The 8,976-nt window shown below is 37.0% G+C and overlaps 1 non-coding gene across 1 annotated transcript; it reads right to left on the reverse strand.

Moving 5' to 3' along the window:
- Nucleotides 1–7,911: 7,911 nt before the first annotated feature.
- Nucleotides 7,912–8,019, reverse strand: LOC112768604 (small nucleolar RNA R71). Its single transcript, XR_003186012.1, has one exon. It is a non-coding gene; the product is annotated as a small nucleolar RNA R71 (small nucleolar RNA).
- Between the last annotated feature and the right edge of the window lie 957 nt (nucleotides 8,020–8,976).

The following is an 8,976-nucleotide window of genomic DNA, read 5'->3' on the forward strand; positions in this document are numbered from 1 at the left end:
ATAATCCCGGGTTAGTTAACCCAAGTTACCAAGTATTGAAACACTCCTTAGAGCCTAATCATCTAAGCAGATCCCAGTACAGAAGCACCACAGGCATATGTCTTAAGGTCCAAGCTATTGGTGTCTAGCTTTATTCTTTGTTTCTTTCTTTTTTTGTTGCCAATTCTTGGCATTTTCTTTCTTTCCCTCTTACTCTTTCTTTCTTTCCAGGATATTTATTTACCAAGGTTCCACAAACAACAGCCAAGTTCATACTAAAAGGAACACTCTCCCTTTCTTCTTTATCAGTGAACTTGCTAAGCAATCAAACACATACCACCACTGATCCTTATTCTAATTCTACCCAAATTGGAAAATTTCTACTTTCTGTTTCAACATTTTCTTTTATTCATGCAAGGGATGGACAAGGTATATATTCAAGTAGATGAGTGATGCACACATAATGCAAGATATGAAAACTTATTCAAACATGAAAGTGCAGAACATAAAATTTTTTGGAGGCATATCATTTTCAGATATGCATCATCCTTATTTAATTAAAGCTATGAAAGGGACTCCACCACCTCTAATTTTTGTGCTCCTTCCCTTTGCTTGACTCTCCTTTCTTCTTTGGCTCCTGCTTCTTCCTCTTTTTTAGTTCTACTTGTTCTTCAAACATGTCTATGGAAAACTGACATTGGTCTATCTGATCCCAGAGTCCAGCATCTTTCAATGCTTTCTCCATTCTCTCTATATTTCTTCTGGCTCTTTCTCTTTGTGCTGCTCCTAGCTCAGGCCACTGTTGATATGGTGTGATCTCTTGGTTCACCACTGGCATGCCACAGACTATGTAGTTTAGCTTTGCTTGAGTGTCTATGTCATATTCTATCCTGTTTACCTGCCTAGCCTCTCCAACTGTGTGGTATATGTTCTTCCATTGATAAAGATTCTGGATGATCTTTTCTTACTCAGCTTGTTTTTGGAACAATTTGTTGAATAATTCTTGGAATGGAGCGAATTGTTCCATTTGCCGATCTATAGTTCTTGCTTGGAATTCCCTTTGCTGATCCATCATCTTTAGCTGGAAGTTCTCTTGTTGCTCCATCATTTTCAGCTGCCAATTCTCTTGCTGCTCCTGAACCCTCATGTATTGTTCTTGAGCCCTTATATATTGCTCTTGTTGCTACTTCTGAGCCCTCATAAATTGTTGAGACAGTTCTTCAATGGCACCCTGAATTTGGCTTAAATCCATTGTGCTAGAAGCTTGTCCCTCTTCCATTTGTGGTTTTCTCCTTCTTCTCTGAGGTCTTACCTCACTTTGAGTCTCAGTGGCACCTTCTATTTTTGTTTGGTGATTGCCCTTCCTTCCTGCACCCAATCGGTGTCTTGATCTTTAAAAAGCACCCCTGCCCTATTGCACAGACGTAATATGGTGCTTGGGTGGTCAAGTCTGGTTGACTTGCTGCTATCTTCAGCCAATTCCTGGATGCTATCTGCAATTAGTTGAGGCACATTTATTTCTCCCCCTTTGAGTATGTAGTGTATCATGATTGCTCTCTTTATGGTAACTTCTGAAGTATTTTCAGTGGGGGAGATTGATCTCCTCACTATTTCATACCAACCCTTGGCCTCAGGTGAGAAATCCATCCTCTTTAAGTGGCATGGATCCCCATTTGAATCTCTCACCCAATCTTTACCACTCAGGCATATGTTATTCACTAGCTCATCAGGGTCATTCTCACCATTTGTTCTATCTTCAAAATTGGGTTCTCTGAAAGGGATTGCTCTTATTTGAAGAACCCTCATGATTGTAGCTGGGCTAAAGTCCACATCTACTCCCCTCACATAACTCTTGTAGGGGGATCATTTTTGCTTTGTCTCACTATATTTGCATAGAATTCTCTCACCATAGTTGCACTTATGTCTGTGAGGGGTTCACACAGGAGTTCCCATATTCTCTTTTCAATTATTTCCCTCATTATAGGGTACTCACCATCCTTCATTCTAAATTTAATTTCTGGGATCACCTTTTTCTCCTCCATCCACCCATGATATTGGCGCTCATGGAACTGAGATTTGAATCTCTTTTTATCATAGGTGGGTGGTTCAGCTAATTGCTTCCCTTTTTTTCTTCTAGAACTTGGTGAGGCCATTGAATGGGGAAGTAGTGAAGTATGAATAGAGAATTTTGGATAGATCAAGGCTTAGGATGCAGAAGTATGGAAATGGCCAGGAAGTGTTTAATGAGTAAGGTCAAGAATAAAATGAAATGAAGATGTGTAGGCAAAGAACATGTTACTTGCTATTTTAAACCAAGGAAGTGAGCTTTTAATTTAAGACAAAGAGGGTTAATGGTTTGGTTGCATGGAAATGGACGGTGAGGATTGAGTGAGTGTGGTGGAAATGGATGGCTTACATATGGAAGTAGTGTGATGACAAGGATTGAAGATGGTTGTGGTGGCATTCAAATGAGTGTTCGGTCATGGCATGGGATGATGAGTGTCCTTGCATCTCAAGTTCTCTTCCCAAGACATAAAACTCCAAGCTTTGTAATTCCACATGTCCTCCATTCCTTCTTTTGCCCACGTGACTTCTCCTTTGTTGTCCATTTTTCTCATAGACTCCATCACATCTTCTTTCTTGTTTTTCCTGTAAGATGGAATAAAACATCAACTCCACTTTAGAGATAAAGGCAAACATAGTTGGTGGTGGTAAAAGTAAAAACCAAAACATCTTAAAAATTGCCACTTTCTTATGCATAAGGGGAACTAAATCAATTTATCTTGAAATTCAATATTTATGTGACTTATGTGAACACCAAACTTAGTCTGTGACTAAGTATTGCAAACTAAATGAATTAACTCATTCAGATAGACTCAATTAATGCTAATGTCCCAAGATACTATCTTAAAGAGCCTCTGTTCACACCAAACTTGGTGTCCATCACAGGTTACATTTAAACTTAATTACCTTTTTCACAATTGATTTTTTTTCCTTAAATGCATATGAAAGAAAATTTTATTTCTAACTACCAAAACATAAAAATAAAAGGATACTGTGCATGGGTTGCCACCCATGAAGCGCTCTTTTATCGTTACTAGCTTGACATTCTCCATTCTTATTTATCTCGGTTCATGAGTGCTCTCCTCCTTGTTCAAAGACCCTCCCAGATAATACTTGGCTCTGTGACCATTTGCTGTGAATGTGTCCTTTGTAACTTCATTCAAAAGTTCAAGGCTTCCATATGGAAAAACCTTAGTCACCAGATAAGGGCCTGTCCGTTTAGACTTGAGCTTCCCAGGAAAAATCTTGAGCCTAGAGTTGTACAATAACACTTGTTGCCCTGGCTCAAACTCTCTTCTTGTAATTTTCTTGTCATGCCATCTTTTAGCTGTTTTCTTGTATATCTTAGCATTCTCATATGCTTCCAATCTGAATTCATCCAACTCATTGAGTTGCAATAGCCGTTTCTCTCCTGCTGCTTGAGAATCAAGATTGAGGAGCTTAGTAGCCCAGTAAGCTTTGTGTTCGAGCTCCACAGGTAGATGACAGGATTTGCCATAGATGAGCTAAAAAGGTAATTTTCCAATTGGGGTCTTGAATGCAGTTCTATATGCCCATAGAGCATCATCCAGCTTCCTTGCCCAGTCCTTCTTTGTGGCCCCAACTGTCTTCTCCAAGATTATTTTTAGCTCCCTTTTTGCCAATTCAGCCTGGCCATTTGTCTGAGGGTGGTATAGTGTAGCAACTTTGTGAATTACTCCATATTTATGGAGTAGCTTTTCCATTTGTTTGTTGCAAAAGTGGCTACCCCCATCACTAACAAGGCCTTTAGGTATTGATGAGCGGATAATTTATACGCTTTTTGGCATTGTTTTTAGTATGTTTTTAGTAGGATCTAGTTACTTTTAGGGATGTTTTCATTAGTTTTTATGTTAAATTCACATTTCTGGACTTTACTATGAGTTTGTGTGTTTTTCTGTGATTTTAGGTATTTTCTGGCTGAAATTGAGGGACTTGAGCAAAAATCAGATTCAGAGGTTGAAGAAGGACTGTTGATGCTATTGGATTCTGACCTCCCTGCACTCAAAGTGGATTTTCTGGAGTTACAGAACTCAAAATGACGCGCTTCCAATTGCGTTGGAAAGTAGACATCTAGAGCTTTCCAGAAATATATAATAGTCTATACTTTGCTCAAGTTTAGACGACAAAAACTGGCGTTCAACGCCAGCTCTCTGCCTAATTCTGGCGTCCAGCGCCAGAAACAAGTTGCAAAGTGGAGTTCAACGCCCAAAATGGCACAAAAGCTAGCGTTCAACTCCAAGAATGACCTCTCCACGTGTAGACTTCAAGCTCAGCCCAAGCACACACCAAGTGGGCCCCGGAAGTGGATTTATGCATCATTTACTTACTTCTGTAAACCCTAGTAGCTAGTTTATTATAAATAGGACTTTTTACTATTGTATTAGACATCTTTGGACTATCTTTTGATCTTTGGATCATCTTTGGATGCCTGGTTCTTAGATCAGAGAGGCTGGCCATTCGGTCATGCCTGAACCTTTCACTTATGTATTTTTCAACGGTAGAGTTTCTACACTCCAAAGATTAAGGTGTAGAGCTCTGTTGTTCCTCAAAGATTAATGCAAAGTACTACTGTTTTTCTATTCAACTCAACTTATTCCGCTTCTAAGATATTCATTCACACTTTAACCTGAATGTGATGAACGTGACAATCATCATCATTCCCTATGAATGCGTGCCTGACACCCACTTCCGTTCTACCTTCGATTGAATGATTATCTCTTGGATCTCTTAATCAGAATCTTCGTGGTATAAGCTAGATTGATGGCGGCATTCATGAGAGTCCGGAAAGTCTAAACCTTGTCTGTGGTATTCTGAGTAGGACTCTGGGATTGAATGACTGTGACGAGCTTCAAACTCGCGATTGCTGGGCGTAGTGACAGACGCAAAAGGACGGTGAATCCTATTCCAGCATGATCGAGAACCTCAGATGATTAGCCGTGCTGTGACAGAGCATTTGGACCATTTTCACAAGAGGATAGGATGTAGCCATTGACAACGGTGATGCCCTTACATAAAGCCAGCCATGGAAAGGAGTAGGACTGATTGGATGAAGACAGCAGGAAAGCATAGGTTCAGAGGAACGAAAGCATCTCTATGCGCTTATCTGAAATTCTCACCAATGAATTACATAAGTGTTTCTATCCTTGTTTTCTATCTATTTATTATTTATGTTCGAAAACTCCATAACTATTTTATATCCGCCTGACTGAGATTTACAAGGTGACCATAGCTTGCTTCATACCAACAATCTCCGTGGGATCGACCCTTACTCACGTAAGGTTTATTACTTGGACGACCCAGTGCACTTGCTGGTTAGTTGTATCGAAGTTGTGACAAATTATGAATTGAGATTAGAGCACTAAGTTTTTGGACCCATTATCAGAGATCACAATTTCGTGCACCAAGTTTTTGGCGCCGTTGCCGGGGATTGTTCGAGTTTGGACAACTGACGGTTCATCTCGTTGCTCAGATTGGGTAACTTTCTTTTCGTTTTCTTTTTAAAAAAGTTTTCAAAAAAATTTTTCAAAAATCTTTCAAAAATTTTCTCCTTTGTTTTCGAAAAAAAAAATTTAAAATAAAAATGTTTTCAAAAAAACATATTTTTCTTCAGAATTTTTAAGAATGAATTCTAGAGTTTCATGAAGCATGTTGAAGCCTGGCTGGCTGTAAAGCCATGTCTAATTCCTTTGGATAGGGTATGACAGGCGTGTCATGTCTGAGTTACATACTAAAGCTTGGCTGGCTATTAAGCCATGCCTAACCCTTTGATTGGAGCTTTAGACTAAAGAGCATAAGATTCCTGGAATTCATATTAAAAATTTTGGAAGCCTTATTTTTTTCTTTTTCAAAATGATTTTCAAAAAAAATTAAAAGAAAATACAAAAAATCATAAAATCATAAAAATAAAAAATAGTTCATGTTTCTTGTTTAAGTCTTGAGTCAGATTTAAAGTTTGGTGTCAATTGCATGTTCATCTTGCATTTCTTCAAAAAAATTCATGCATTCATGGTGTTCTTCATGATCTTCAAGTTGTTCTTGGTAAGTCTTCTTGTTTGATCTTGATGTTTTCTTGTTTTGCATCTTTTCTTGTTTTTCATGTGCATTTTTGCATTCATAGTGTCTAAACATGAAAGATTTCTAAGTTTAGTGTCTTGCATGTTTTCTTTGCATATAAAAATTTTCAAAAATAAGTCTTGATGTTCATCATGACATTCAAAGTGTTCTTGGTGTTCATCTTGACATTCATAGTGTTCTTGCATTCATCACATACTTTGATCCATAACTTTCATGCATTGCATAATTTTTCATGTTTTTCCCTCTCATCATAAAAAATTCAAAAATAAAAAAAAATTATCTTTCCTTTTTTCTCTCATCAAATTCGAAAATTTGAGTTGACTTTTTCAAAAATTTTAAAAATCTAGTTGTTTTTATGAGTCAAATCAAATTTTCAATTTAAAAATCTTATCTTTTTCAAAATCTTTTTCAAAAATCAAATCTTTTTCATTTTTCTTATTTATTTTCAAAAATTTTAAAAATATTTTTCAAAAATCTTTTTCTTATCTTTATCTCCTAATTTTCGAAAATAACATCATCAATTAATGTTTTGATTCAAAAATTTCAAGTTTGTTACTTGCTTGTTAAGAAAGATTCAAACTTTGAGTTCTAGAATCATATCTTGTGATTTCTTGTGAATCAAGTCATTAATTGTGATTTTAAAAAAAACAAATCTTTTTCAAAACTAATTTCAATCATATCTTTTCAAAAATATCTTTTCTAACTTCTTATCTTCTTATCTTTTCAAAATTGGTTTTCAAATTTGTTTCAACTAACTAACTAACTTTTTGTTTGTTTCTTATCTTTTTCAAAACTACCTAACTAACCCTCTCTCTCTAATTTTCGAAAATATCTTCCCCCTTTTTCAAAAATTTCTTTTTAATTAACTAATTATTTTAATTTTTGATTTTTATTTTCGAAAATTACTAGCCTTTTTCAAAAACTATTTTCGAAAATCACTAACTCTTTTTCAAAAATTATTTTCGAAATTTTCCCTCTCCCATATTATTCTATTTATTTATTCATCCACTAACATCTCCTCCTCACATCACTCACCAAAAATCCGAACTCCCTCTCTCTCTCTGAGTTCAGATTTTCTTCTTCTTTTCTTCTACTCACACAAGGACCTTTATACTGTGGTATAAAGGATCCCTATTATTATTATTATTATTATTATTATTATTATTATTATTATTATTATTATTATTATTATTATTATTATTATTATTATTATTATTTTTGTGCCCTCTTCTTTGTCATATGAGCAGGAGCAAGGACAAGAATATTCTTGTTGAAGCAGATCCAGAACCTGAAAGGACTCTGAAAAGGAAACTAAGAGAAGCTAAATTACAATAATCCAAAGATAACCCTTCAGAAATTTTCGAACAGGAAGAGGAGATGGCATCCGAAAATAATAATAATGCAAGGAGGATGCTTGGTGACTTTACTGCACCTAATTCCAATTTACATGGAAGAAGCATCTCCATTCCTGCCATTGGAGCAAACAATTTTGAGCTGAAACCTCAGCTAGTTTCTCTGATGCAGCAGAACTGCAAGTTTCATGGACTTCCATCTGAAGATCCTTTTCAGTTCTTAACTGAATTCTTGCAGATCTGTGATACTGTTAAGACTAATGGAGTAGATCCTGAAGTCTACAGGCTCATGCTTTTCCCTTTTGCTGTAAGAGACAGAGCTAGAATATGGTTGGACTCTCAACCTAAGGATAGCCTGAACTCTTGGGATAAGCTGGTCAAGGCTTTCTTAGCCAAGTTATTTCCTCCTCAAAAGCTGAGTAAGCTTAGAGTGGATGTTCAGACCTTCAGACAGAAAGAAGGTGAATCCCTCTATGAAGCTTGGGAGAGATACAAAGGACTGACCAAAAAGTGTCCTTCTGACATGCTTTCAGAATGGACCATCCTGGATATATTCTATGATGGTCTGTCTGAATTAGCTAAGATGTCATTGGATACTTCTGCAGGTGGATCCATTCACCTAAAGAAAATGCCTGGAGAAGCTCAAGAACTCATTGACATAGTTGCTAATAACCAGTTCATATACACTTCTGAGAGGAATCCTGTGAGTAATGGGACGCCTATGAAGAAGGGAGTTCTTGAAATTGATACTCTGAATGCCATATTGGCTCAGAATAAAATATTGACTCAGCAAGTCAATATGATTTCTCAGAGTCTGAATGGAATACAAGCTGCATCCAACAGTACTCAAGAGGCATCTTCTGAAGAAGAAGCTTATGATCCTGAAAACCCTGCAATAGCAGAGGTAAATTACATGGGTGAACCTTATGGAAACACCTATAACTCATCATGGAGAAATCATCCAAATTTCTCATGGAAGGATCAAAAGCCTCAACAAGGCTTTAATAATGGTGGAAGAAATAGGTTTAACAATAGTAAACCTTTTCCATCATCCACTCAGCAACAGACAGAGAACTCTAAACGAAATACCTCTAATTTAGCAAACTTAGTCTCTGATCTATCTAAGGCCACTGTGAGTTTCATGAATGAAACAAGGTCCTCCATTAGAAATTTCGAAGCACAAGTGGGCCAGCTAAGTAAAAGGATCACTGAAATCCCTCCTAGTACTCTCCCAAGCAATACAGAAGAGAATCCAAAAGGAGAATGCAAGGCCATTGAATTAATTACCATGGCCGAACCTGTAAGGGTGGGAGAGGATGTGAATCCCAGTGAGGAAGACCTCCTGGGACGCCCAGTGATAAATAAGGAGCTCCCCTCTGAGGAACCAAAAGAATCTGAGGCTCAACTAGAGACCATAGAGATTCTATTAAACCTCCTTATGCCATTCATGAGCTCTGATGAGTATTCATCTTCTGAAGAGAATGAG

Source organism: Arachis hypogaea, chromosome 17 (genome assembly GCF_003086295.3).
Source record: "Arachis hypogaea cultivar Tifrunner chromosome 17, arahy.Tifrunner.gnm2.J5K5, whole genome shotgun sequence".
Taxonomy (NCBI): Eukaryota; Viridiplantae; Streptophyta; class Magnoliopsida; order Fabales; family Fabaceae; genus Arachis; species Arachis hypogaea.